The following is a 14,102-nucleotide window of genomic DNA, read 5'->3' on the forward strand; positions in this document are numbered from 1 at the left end:
TCTCTAAGTGGAAGGTCAAACCTCATAATCTTATTATCAAAAGAGAAATAGAAATAATGAATATCTCAGAGGGCTCTAAGTAGATGAAAGCTATTTTTCAATTGTAATCTATTTTTCTTACATCATGATAACTAAAGAAAGCTTCCATTCCATTCTTGGCATTTTAGAGTTTTGTTTTGTTTTGTTTTTGTTGAAACAGTCCAAGCTCCATTTCATTCCCAAGGGCAAGACAATATTTTAAATGCAAACAAACAAACAAAAACCACCTCATTTTATAATGGTTGTTTGCTACTCTATCAGATTAAAATGGTGATTTCTTTTTAATACTGTTGGGAAGTCCGTGTTTGGAATATTTTGTCTTAAATTATAGAGTATATGGAATACTTATCATTCTTGTTGTAGGACTCTCATTAGCATGTCAAAGAGATGGGCAACCCCCCTTGAGCAGCTGAAGTAGAGCACAATGAGTAGCCCTTCACTTTGATGAGACAAAGTAAAAACATCAAGGCCAGCAAACACAGATAGCAATTTCAAATAACAGCTCCACATCCCAAGTCAAAAGAGCAGATACACTAGTTGGCAGAAAACCAGTAAGAGTCTGGCTTTACCCATGATGGTGTCCAGTGTTTCTTAGGTAACTGTATGAACACCACTTCAGAGTTCATGGTAGCAAATACTCTTTGAACCTCCTACTAAGGCTCAGTCTTTTATGAAGCTGAATGTGAAATGAAAAAATTCTTAGTCTACCTACCTTTTCCTCTGGCTGCCCAACCCCTATTCTGAGATAGCGATATTTGTAACATTTACTATCTAGACATAACCCTGTGAAACCTTAAGAATTCAATATCACACTTTTTTTTCTAAATAAGAAATTTTGATTTGTTGTGCTCTTCTCTTTCCTCCTCTTCCACTTCCACTCTTCCCTCCCCCCTCCCCTTCATTTCCAACCTTCCTCTAACCCTTCCTCCCTCCTTCATGTATGGCTGTTTTTTAGTATACTTTCCGGAGGGTCTAGGGAATTCCTACATGGAAATGATTGCTTTATAAGGGTGAGAATCCTGTTTTAAACCATACTTGAATTAACCCTTAGCTTTGCCATAGCAGCAATGTCATGGAAGTTCTTCCCCATACCTGATGAAGTCTTTGTTGCAAACCAAGCCATAGACAGCTGCAGAAACAATAGTGAAAGACATTTCTGGGTTCATAGCAAGCAGTATGCTTTTCAGAGGGTTGGTCTTGGTAACTGATTGTTTCATGTAATGACTAGTCTTCAAATAATAACTAGTTTTATTTCATAACAAGTAGCAACTATTGAGTCCACACAGGCTCATTCTGCTAAGAATTGTATTATTGGACTAGGGCCAGTTTGTGACTGGGATCTATAATTACAATGTACAAGGTAAGGCACTTGGCCTGAGCTGATGCTGGGACCAAGGTAAGCCCTTCCATACAAGATACACAGATGTGCATTCAGACCCATGACTGTGGGTCACTTTAAGAAGGCTCCTAATCCTCATGCTGTTTCCCTGGAAAACCAATTAACCAAAATTCTGACTGAGGTCATTCAAATCAACCACAGAGGCTTGACAGAACCAGAAGTTGCATCCCAAGAAGAACAGATCCATGAGCCAGCAATATAGCAGGCAGCAGCTCAAAGCACAGGCTGGCCATCAGACCGTAGTTCAGAGTACAGACTGGCCAGCAGGTAGCTGGTCTATTAGCAAGCCAAAGCAAGGGAAGAAAGGCACCCAGGGTGATGGTCATTTCCTAACATCTCTTTCACAGCAGCAGTTATTATAAAAAGAGGATAGACGCCAGGCAAAATTTGACTTGGATGTCAGGATTGATGACACCACACACATATCATGAAGGTATGAAAAGTTTTATTACTTACATAATGAAGGCTTTTGGGTCAGAGCACAGTAGGCTACCAGAACTGGATAGCAACGAAAGATATAAGAAATGAAAAGAGATAGACTTTGGACTTCTTTATAGAGAGAGTGCCTGGCATTGGTTGAGGTGTTTTCCATGTAGATAGGGACCCATGTCTTTGCTTTTTCTTGCCAGTGTGAAAATAGAAAGTAGTGAGCTGACTTACTCAATTATATGATAATGAGGGCATGAAACTTCCAAACTATTAATAGTTATAGCATCAAAAACTAGAATAACACTCAACTGCAAACATACATGCAAACTTCAAACTGTAAACCCTCTCTAAGAAAAAACAGAGTCTAGGCAGCCTAGCATTGGTGAGCAGCATTTTTGGCAAAGCACCAAAAGCATGAACTACAAAAGATAAAACTGCAGTATTGTACACTGTTGGAATTTAAAACTTCTACTTTGTGAATGAGCAGGTAAAAGGAGGGAAGGACAAGCCACTGATCTCTAGACATAAACTCAGTTGGTCAAGCATGGGTTCAAACCTCAACATTAAATAAACCAAGTCTGTATGTGTCTGTCCTTCCATCATTCAAGAGATTGAGGCAGGAGGATGAGAAATTCACTGTTGTTCTCATCAAGTTTGGTCCAGTCTGGATTATATGATACCTTGTCTCAAAAAAGAAAATGGGTTTGGGAGGCTGGAGTGATAGCTCAGTTAGTTGGCAAACACCAGGACCTCAGAACCCACATGAAAAAGAAAGTGGGCATGGTTGCAGGAGTTTATAACCTCAGCACTGTAGCGAGACAAGGAAATCGCTAGGGCACATTGACCAGCTGGCATGGACTCCTTGGTGATTACCAGGCCAATGTAAAGGTTTACCCTTTGCAATGTAAAGATGATAACCAGGCCACCTGTCTCAAAGGATAAGGTGAGTAGAAGTTAAGAAGCAATAGTCAAGGTGTACCCTCACACATGTGCACATACAGCCACATGAATATGCACAAATATCCATTTAATAAATGAGTATAGTAAGTTGTCTTTTAAAATGCTTTTAGAGTTTTTACATTTTTATTTATTAATTAGTGGGGATGAACCATGGCGTTCATGTGGAGATTAAAGAACAATATATAAGGAATGCTTCTTTCCTTCCATCATTGAAGTTCAAGGGATTTAACTCACGTTGTTGTTGTCAAGGTTAGCAGCAGGCTGAGCCATCTTGCTAGCTCAGGCATTTTACTGCATTGAAGGTTTGATTTCAAGAAATGCATTGAATTATTTATGTAGTTTACTTGATGAACATATATAATGGCTATTTAAGGGGCACTGAGGTTTTTTCCTTAACATTAAACTTTGAGATATTTAAGGCCTTATTTTCCTGTGCACTCTAAAGTGTAGGTCTAGTTTCCAAGATTCTATCTCTACACTAGTAATAGTTAAGGAGAATTCACATATGTAAAGTTTTGCCTTCTGGTTCCAGGATACAGTTTAGCCTTTTCATTGCTTTTTTTTTAAATCATGTATAAGCTCAGTTTTCTAATCATCTTAAGTCTTGTACATGATGTTGCTGACTCATTCTTATATTTGTTTTTGTATTTTGTAGCATGTTTATAACATGTTTATTGAGCATCTGCTATAAACCAATGAAAAGGAAGTATCTCATGCTTTGTCTTGTTTGTGAATCCTAGGTTGTGGCCCATATATATGTGTGTGTATATGTTATATATCACATATGTTTACATATATAGCATTGATGCACTTATATATACATGAGTAAACCACATATACATAGAAACATGGAAACAGAGGGAAAAGTGGAGAAAGAAACTGGTAGGAGGGGAAAGGAGAATGGGAGAGTGTAAGAAGATGAATGAAGGAGTTATCATTCAGAAAGTCAGTGCATATAGAATGACTATATACTTCATTTTCTTTAAGTAAAATGATTTGGCTCTGCTTAAGTGATTTTCATGTAGAGTCAAGGGAGCACAGTTCTATGATTAGATCTGTTAATAAATCTTACCTAGTAGCAGGACAGAGTAAAGTAGCTAAGGGTGTCATTGATCACAATGCAGCAGTCAGTTGCATTAGCCAGCAAGTGGTTTTCACACTGTGGTGTAATGTGCACCGTGGCCTTGCTCTTATCTACTAGACAAAACACAAAATGGTCTTGGTGCTGTTCTCATTTTATCCTAATCACAGGATGACCTTGTCATGATGTTGTTCTTTGAAAGTGTGTATGTTCTTCACCATGATGTCACCTTCTGTCTGTAGGTGGATTATGAAATATAACTGTACCATATATGCATACCCACACATAATGTAAACATTTCACAATGCAGGCATAACACTAAAAACAAGGAAATAAAAAGCATGGTCACTAAAACAGAACAATGGCAAATAACCTTTTAGAGCTTGAGCACGCTTTCCTGAGTCAAATGATACATAAACCCTGGCTTGTGGGGCTTCAAAAGTAAGAGCTACAGTCTCTTATTTTTATTTGTTCTAAGAAAAAGGGAGCCAACATTGCAAGTCTACACTGATAAACTGAGAAGACAAAGTAGGAAATCTGCATAGTTTTCTGGAAACAAATAGGGAAAAGTGAAGGCTTTTAATAGGGAGGTGGAAAAAAGAAATTTTTAGCTTATGAAAATGGCTGTGAGGAGGTTGGAGAGATTGCTCAGGATTTTCAGAGGTCCTGATCTCCCAGCTCCCATATCAGATGACTCACACCCACCTGTAACTCCAGTTCCAGATGTTCAATGCCCTCTTCTGACCAGGTACTGTCTGAAGACAATTTGTCATTGTATCAAGTCCTTATTTCTGTCCAAGCATGCAGATTGTAATAGGAAATCATTGAAATATAGAGAGAAAAACCTCTTGCCAATTCTGACTCATGGATGGAGCCAATAATGGTCCTCCAATGCATGAAATACCTTCTACAATTCACACAGGTCTTCCTCTGGCATTAGTACTCTTTCTTAAACAGATTGCCATCCAAACCTGAGTACAACCCTGTCTGAATGGCCATCTTCAATGGTGCACACCTTCCCTTTTGTGTTTTCTGTGAGTCCCAATGTCTTGTTTATATTTAGCACTACAAGATAATAAAAATAAATAGGCACACTCTTGAATGTCTTTTCTTCCATCAATTCCTGAAAGTGTTAAATCATCCACACAGCAGTACCATCTAAGATCTTTTCTTGAGCACCACATTACAGGAAACTAGGAATAAAAAAAGGAGCTTCAGTATCTTGGGCCTGACTTCAGAATCTTAGATGGTCAGACTGGAGAAAGGTCAACATCACTAACAGAAATTATGGAAAATCCCATAAAGCTATATGATAAAGTGAAGTTGAATCCATATCTTGTAAATGTAATACCCAAAGTAACAAAAGAACAATTGATAATTGACTCATCATGGTGGTATTTTGGAATTTGGCTCCTATAAATGATCATTTGGTAAAATGTGGGAGAGGAAGAGATTTACAAAAATCTAAAAGATGAAGGGTCATCTGTCATCTGCAAATGTTGATAGTAAAAATCATAGCAGCATTTATGACATGTTGGGCTCTGAAAGACGATCTTATAATTTTTAGAAGAATCATCCAGAGTTTTATAGATGCTAAAAATAAAGTTGAAAGAGGTTAAGTAAATTATGCAGTGTAGCAGAAACATAACTGGTAAGCAATGTTCCTAACTGATCTAGGTAAGTATAGAATTTGCTCTAATTTATGCCAGTATATTGCTATTCTGATAGATTTCTTTTAAAAATGACTTTTAACTTAATAACTTTTTATTGAGCATGAGATGAATGTTTAGTATCAGTTATTAAGAGGGGTGTGTGTGTGTGTGTGTGTGTGTGTGTGTGTGTGTGTGTGTGTGTGTGTGTGTGCATGTATGTACATATGTGTTTGTACTCTGGGCAGGCAGGCATGTATTTAGTTTAGTTGTTACAGGTCAATTGAGTGTCTTCCTCAGTCACTATCCACTTTATTTTCTTAACATATAGTCTCTGATTGAGTCTGAGGCTCACTGATTGGCTAGACAAGCTGACCAGCTGGCCCCAAGGTTCATCCTGAGTCCATCCTCCAGCACTGGGGTTGTTCTATACAAAGTCGCACCACTGTGCTGACATTTTACATGGGTGCTAGGGCTCAGAATTCAGGACCTATTGTTTGCATGGCAAGCACCTGATTCACTGAGTAGTTTCCCTAGACCTCCAAGGATGATTTTCAAATCACATGTATAATGCACAAACAGAATGGTTTGAATAAAACCCTGCAACAATTGTGGCAATCATTCTGGGGTAACCACTCATGAGAAGGTGCCGGCCATGTGTCAAACCTGGACAAGAGTTTGGAGGAGAAGGCTTTCAGGAGTTCTATGAAAGATCTATATGCCTACCCATCCTCCATATCAGTTATACAACTGAGAGTAGACAGTGTTTATACTCCTGGGAAGTGCTCTTTCTGAGATAATACAAAAGGAAAATGCTCCACAAATAAGCTGCAGTGGTCCCAGGGCACAAAGTGTTAAAATGCTGTATTTTCCCTCCTCTGATTTGCTACAAACAAAAATCTTCCCTATTGCTTTCATAAAACCAAAAACAATGTGAATAAAACATACCTATATGCTTGAGGAATTTACCGAGCAGAGTTCCTGTGTGCTCACAATTAGATTTCCCCAGCGGTCCATGCACAGATTTGTGAGTAGATAAGGTCTTCTGATAGCCTTTCTTTGAATACTCCCAGTGCTGGAAACCAGTTTTGTGAGTTTCAAATATCTGTCTTTCCACACGAGTAGCTTTCCTATTTTTGATCACACAGACCTTGGAAAGGCAGCTCTCCCAAATCTCAGAGACTGGCTCCCCTATTTTGATATGGCACTTTAAAGATAAAAAGATAGCTTTTCCCTTCCTAGTTTATTTGAAGACTAAGTGTTTGCTTTCTAATCATGAAAGGCTGGAGAACTCTGACCTGGATATTTTCCCTCTGACATGGCTGTCTTTTTATTCCTGGTTTTCATCATCCCTTTTCCTTTCTGTGTAACAATAACCAAGTGCTACCTGCTCAGCCCGCAAATAGGAGATTTGAATGACTATGCTCCCAAAACTCTTTAACACTTCTTTCTCTACTTTAATCAATTTAGAAGCTGCAAAAAATTGAAAGCTTAGATTTTTTTAAAGTGCTACCTTCAAAAACCAATTTCTGACATTAAATGAAAATCATATCTGGCATAATGGCTGACTTTATTAACCTATTATGTTTATAGAAATCTCTATTTTTATGTCTAATGTCTATTCTTCTTCTGCAAGCACGAAATATACACAGCATTAGAAACAATTCCTAATTCCCAGATTATTAATTCTGAAAGTAAAAACGGTCGTTCTACTTTTTACTCAGTTTTATTCATACCTTCTGTAAAAATGGAACTTCAAACACATGCTGACTTTAGATGTTGATCAAACTATACATATATTTGACTATTTCAATCAGAACACATTTTAGAATCATCATAACCTTGTTCATAAATGACTCTATTAAATCAACTTACTTGAATTGTTTTCTTGTTTCCATATTTACATTATTGGTTTGTGTGACCTTTGTACTTTATTTTAGATAACATTGTAATGTTTGCTTCCATCATTTATATTACCAGAATTCCTAAATTTTAGTTTTGATTTACTTTTGATAATTTATTTCATTATTGCCATTCTGCCTAAAATAATGTGCAAAATTTAATTTAGTCTAATATACAATTGGTACAAACACTATTCACTCTCTATTAATATATTATAGATAGAAAAACAAGAAATATTTTATACCCTTACAGCTTAATTTTGTACCATGTGTGGTATGTATGAGTGATATGATATGCAAGTGAACTGGTTATATGTTCCTTAGATTTAACAGTAAAAATTCATGGTTAAATGAGCATATATTATCATTTTACTATAATTTTTATCATCAATTAAGAAAATATAGTAGTATGTGGGAATAGCTCAGCCAGTAGTGCTTGCCACATAAACCTAAGTTGCTGAATTTGATCCCTAAGACCCAAGTAGAAAGCTAGGCATTGTGGTGTGCTCTTTAATTCAGGCTCCAAGAAGGTGAAGACAGCAAGACATCTGGACTTGCTAAACAGCCAGCTTAGCCTAGTCAGTGATTCCTAGGTCCTAGTGAGAAATCCTTTCTCCAAAACAAGATAAATGGCTCCTGAGGAGTGACACCTGAAGATGATTGATCTCTGTCCTCTATATATACATGTACACAAATGTGCGTGCACACACACACACACACACACACACACACACACACACACACACACGGGCATGAATTAGAACACAGATGAAGAAAGGGCAGATGAGGAGTGAGATAGACAGATGGAGGCATGCTATAAACTATGAGAGTTTAGAATTCATATAAATGAGTTATTTGGAATAGCACTTACTGCTAACTTGTCTTTTCAGTTAGCTGATCACTTCAAACTTTCAGAACTAGCATCTTCAACAAATTTATAGTCTTTGACTTAAGATGTCTCATTTTGTATCTATGTCCATAACTGGCTAAAAGCTTTTGTACCTTTATGTGGATAATCCTGGCAGCAGTCCAGATAAGACTTTAGCTTCTTATTATGGTAGTGTGTTATGGAAAAACCATATTCCCCCATAGACAGAAGAAATACAAATTGTAAAGTAGGACATATAAAATTTTAAGTGTAAAAATTGACCAAGGTTTCCGGAAGAGAACTGATGAATGTAAGCCAACATTTCCCAAGCCATGTAATTCTGATCATTAGATGCTAATGCTTGATGCAGATTCATGTCACTAGAGACCAAGAATCAAATATTTCCTGGACACTGAGAAGAAACAGTCATCCAGCAAAAACATAGACTGCTTCAAGGAAGTGGAAATACAAATTGGAAGTTTTGGTCACCAAGGCAGCTAGAACTTGAAGCACAAAAATTTTGTTGAAAAGAAAAGTTCAGAGACCTAGCTGTGGATATGGTAGACATCTACAAAAACAATTCATTCATTTTATTCCTAAGACCAAAAAGATACTGAAAATTTGCATGAAGATTAAATATTATTATAGTTTCACAAGTAAAAAAATATTCCGAAGTTTTAGTTTAGAAGCTGCTATTAGGATGTGGGTAAGAACCTGGTAAACACTACTAACTCCCATTTGAGACTCTGTGGACTATATTCTGCAAATGGAAATCAGTTAAAGCCTTAGAGGAGACAAAGTGATCATGAGTCAGCTTAGACCTGAATGATGTTCAAGTCATTGATCTTGAATAGGCATGTTGTCACCATTAGAATTAAAACCCTCTTTTAAGGAGGACAGTTTATCAAATGACATGTGATATACACTCACCAAATAATTTAACATAACAAGGGCTAGGCATAAAGGAAATCCCAGATAAGAGATATAGGTACACAAAAGTTCTAAACACAGAAATTTAAGAGAGAGGCTAAAGATAGGGATTGGTGGGTAAAGGCACATGATAATCTTGCAGAGGGCCCCACGTTGGTTCCCATCATCCATATTGGGTAGCTTACACCCTCCTGTAACTCCAGTTGCAGTGGTCTGATGGAGTTCAAGTGTCTGAGGAGCATCAGAGCTTATGATACAAGTTGAAATGTGAGTCCAGGTCCAAAGGTAGAAGAATGCAAACATGCTGTATCAGTTAGTCAGGAAGAAGCTTCACTTATTCATCCTTAGCTCATTCTAGTCTTTGACAGCTTGAAGTTCATCTACAGTGAAGAGAACAATCTATCCTACTCAATCTACCCAATCAAATGGTAACTTCACCCTGAAAAACCCATGTAGGTAAAATGACAAATAACATTTAACCAAACATCTGGGTAACCCATAACCCAGTAAGTTAGTAAAAATATTATCCACCATATTCTTTTATGCCTTTCACTCTAACATCTTTTCAGGAAACTCAGGTGTATATGCCCCTAGGCTTCTAAGAACTACCCTACAAACTTGCCTCATCCCATTAATGTCCTTATAGGGTATTATATTATGTATATTCATGACACACACATAAATGGATAAAATTTTGTTTACTGAGCCTTAAATTCCAACATCTAAGTCAAGCACCCTAAAACACAACCACAGAAAACTTCACCATCTCCTGCTGGTAGATACCAACTGACTCTATTATTTCCTTATTGACAGCATGTTTTTGTAGACCCAGCATGAGAGTCCAGTTTATGCTGATTTTAACCTGTTTATCAGACTGACATCTAGAACAAAAGGTGGGCAGCTCTGAGGAAACACCTGTTGCTTTTCTTATCTTTAAAAGATATTCCTTACAGTCTCTCAGTGTACTGTCCATTCCTATCAATGCTAGCCTACCTCTGGATATTCAAATCAGATGTCCTAGGGGATATCTGGTCAACTCATAAGAGATATTCAAGTAAGTAGCTTTTTCCAGGTTTTTAGGACCCTAAATTTTTCCTTCCAGGCTCTGTCCTCCATATAAGAGACCTGCTGTGGCTGAGAATTCAAACATCTCTAGAAATTTTCTCTTGCAATTAATTCTTCAGCGTGTTGTTCCTCTGTCTACTCAATACAGGTGGTAAGGGCTTTTAAACCTATCAGGCAGGCTCTCTGGCCAATACAATTAGCCATTAACAGCTGCCTGTTCCAAACCCCCAATCTCTCATTTTCCTTCCACAGGGAGCCAGCACAATTTGGCAGAAAATAGCTAACTTCATAGTTTAACCTTTATCTACATCCCATCCTGTGTTGGAGCCAGCCCCAGGTATGTACCTTACTTCTGTTTTCTCAGACCATTTTTGGAATTGCTTATGTTAGTTCAGGTCTTCTGAAAAGCAAATAACAAAACAAGATTAACATACACTTTTGTGGGGAAAATATCTATGCAGGAGAAATAGTGAAGAAGTCAAAGAAATTTGAGGACACTGTCATACCAGGATGCAATTTTGATCCTGATTCTTAGTCAAGGGGAAAGGCAAAAAGGGTATACAGATGTGCCCTCGACTACAGTTCATCTCAGGAATGGTGGGCAAAGATGAAAGGAGTTGCCAAGGAGTGGCCAGCTTTTATATGATGTCTATCCTAATGTTCCTGTGACCCTTGGTCACTGAATTATAGAAGCCAACGAGGTCATGGACTTTGGCAAATTATGAGCTATATTGAAATTTGATAGTGTAGTAGACTGAGAGAGTCTGACACAATATGTTGACAGGTATAAGGGACCCATTAAGCAGTTATACTAGGAGTTCATAGTAGTTTGGGGCAAAACAGGCCAATAATGTATCCCCCATAAGCATGCAGTGCTTGCTCTGTAGAAGAAGAGAAACTGTTTTCATTAGTACTATAGATCAATTTCTGAAAAAAATTAGAAGACTATGTGGATTAATCTGATCTCTTTGGCACTAACTCTATAATGAAGCATAAACCATACAATTGTAGAATGGATTAAGTAACTGAGAGACAGAACTATACCAAAACCCTTAAATGTGAATTCAAGTGAATGGTGAGTTATTTGCTAGGCATGAAAAGCTTACAAAATCCAAAATATCTAAAGTTATATTTGAAACCATCATACAATAGAGACCACTGATCATTTATAGGGAAAATTACAGAGGGAGAAAACACTATCACAACAGTTCCATGAATAAAAGCTGTAGAAGAGACACATTTGATGTTTCCCAATGCATTTGCACACATGAGTACTGACAACGCTATCTGGATACATGGTTTGATTATTCAGCATCCTCTTACTAGTTCGTACTGTGCTATCTACTCCACCTTCTAGAGAGGCTGTCATTTGCTTCCCCTTGGGGAGAAAATGGCCTTATAAAACTGACAGAATTCCTTTCTATTTTTGTCTTTGTTCTTTTCTTTAAATGCAATCATTGCATTCATGCAGATTTCTTCTGCAGAGCTACTGAACTAACAATGTTTCAATAATATCAACTTCATAGACACTAAGTCAGACATTCCCTTCTTTACTCCCAAGTGTTTGGTTGTGGGTTGTTTTTTTTTGGTTGTTTTTTTAAAATTTTTTTTAAACTTTTTTCCTACTTTGCTTTATATAAATTTTAACAAACCTCTTTTCCATCATTTTCTCAATATCTATAAATAAATTATTCAGTTTCTATCACACACAAAATTCAGTCTTGGTTTGTTTCTATAGTAGCTTTAAATAAAACTTATAATTTGTATTATATATATAAATTGAATACTAGTTATCTAGATGAAAATCAACACTAGTAAATCAAATGAAAATTACCAGGTTCAGGAAAGCTACAATTCACAACAAAATATCTGAACAAAATTTAGAAGAGTAAACCAGAAGTTTTAGAAATTTAAAGTGAATTTTATCACACTAGGACTCTTAGAAATATTAGCTATTAAAAGTGGGGAATTCTTTTTCTGACTAAAGAAAATCCACGTGAAACTTAACACACACCATCCAGTCTAAGCAGAGAACTCAAATCCACATATGTTCCTTTATGGTGTTGGTGACTAAGCCAGAGAAAAAATGCAGATTGATGAAGCCAAAGGGAGAGATTCAGCAAAAGCACAAAAGATCACTTCGATAAGATAACTCATTTTAAAACATCACATCCCATGATTATGTCAAAGTCCTATTTGTCCCTCCTAACTCTGAAAAATGAAGTATTAGTCAGAAAGTTTGGTACTTCAGGACTATTGCATGATTGAAAGAATTCAGTTACTTCATTTCTTGCCTAAAACCAGAATATGTACTCTAGACAATAAAACTGCCACTGTCTTTGGAAATTATATACTTTAAGGCAAACATAGTTTACCAAATTTCATTTGATGATTGAGACTTTACTTGATAAAGGAAAATGGCTAGTAAGAATAGTCATTCATTTTATTGATGATTAATAAATACTTTTAAAGACATCTCTGTCACATGCACATGATTGTCCATAGCTGAGTAAAGTTGAGCATTAATAGTGCTTCATCTGAATATTAAATATTAGTATTGAGAATCATATTAGTAAACTACAGTATTACTGGACTCATTGTGTTGTTAGCTCATGTTGTGTCATTTATATTTTATATTTGCTACTCATTTCATTGATTTATTATAAGGAAAAACAAACTAATTTTAGACAGATGTTTAAAATGTTTTATTGACCTTTGAGAATATAAAAGGAAATTTCATATTAGTCATTTATACAACAAGCAGACTGTATTTTCTTACCCAGACTTCCGCATCTCTAAATCATTGTGACTAAGGGGCTAATTAAAACATTATTTTAAAATCCACCATTTGAATAAATTTGCTTCTAGTTATCAGTCTCCCATGAAATGTGTGTTCTCTGAAATCTACCCTCCTTAAATATTTTGAAAAATTTATACCAACAACATGCGGTTTTAATTACAATTTATAGGCTTGTGTTTAAATTGCATTTTAAACTAATTTGGTTTGTTCTTAAAGTTAATTAACTAATCGAGAGAATGTTTCTTGGTGCAATTGAGATAATAGAGCAGATGCAGAGATTTATTGGCATCTCTTGGAAGCATCCCAAACTTAGACATTTTCTTTTGTCATGCTTGACTAACCTTTAAAACCACATGCCTTCTTCAGGAGAAATGTCATTTGTATGGTTTTTAGTGGACACAAAGTGAAAGTCAGGTAGGCTATGTTGAGGTTACTGTCTTCAGATGTTCATGTGTGAGTTAGTGTAAGTAGTACTTCCTACCTGAACTCTGGCATCAGAGGCTAACATCCCACAAATAGGCATGAGAATAGGGGTTCATGCTTTTACCTTAATGACGTGGTTATTTCTTCTGCCCAGATTTACTCTCCTTCAGTTGTTCAATCCTGTTTCCTTCAGGCAATAAAGACCTATTAAAGAAGTTTCCTGATTAAAACAAGGAGCCTCTGGGGAGAAAGAAGCAAGCATTTGGTCCTTTTGCTATTGCACAGCCTTCAAGCTCACACTTTCCTGTTCATTTGCATTCAGTGGCTCAGTGAATGGTGGGGGTGATGTGGGGGGATTGTTCTCATCAGCATGCTCCTCAAGTACTGAAGAAGTAGTCAGTAAATATTTATTATGCCTGAGCTTCATGGCAGTGGTTCCCTGAAGTGCTGCAGTGGGATCATCGTGGTTAACTGTCATAACAGCATATTGTCCTAGTTAGTACTCATTTCCTATCTACAGTTGAAGCCAGGGAAGCACAGGAAAGGTAAATAAGCTGT

The sequence above is a fragment of the Peromyscus californicus genome, unplaced genomic scaffold (assembly GCF_007827085.1).
Source record: "Peromyscus californicus insignis strain IS unplaced genomic scaffold, ASM782708v3 Scaffold_8__1_contigs__length_139910024, whole genome shotgun sequence".
Classification (NCBI taxonomy): Eukaryota; Metazoa; Chordata; class Mammalia; order Rodentia; family Cricetidae; genus Peromyscus; species Peromyscus californicus.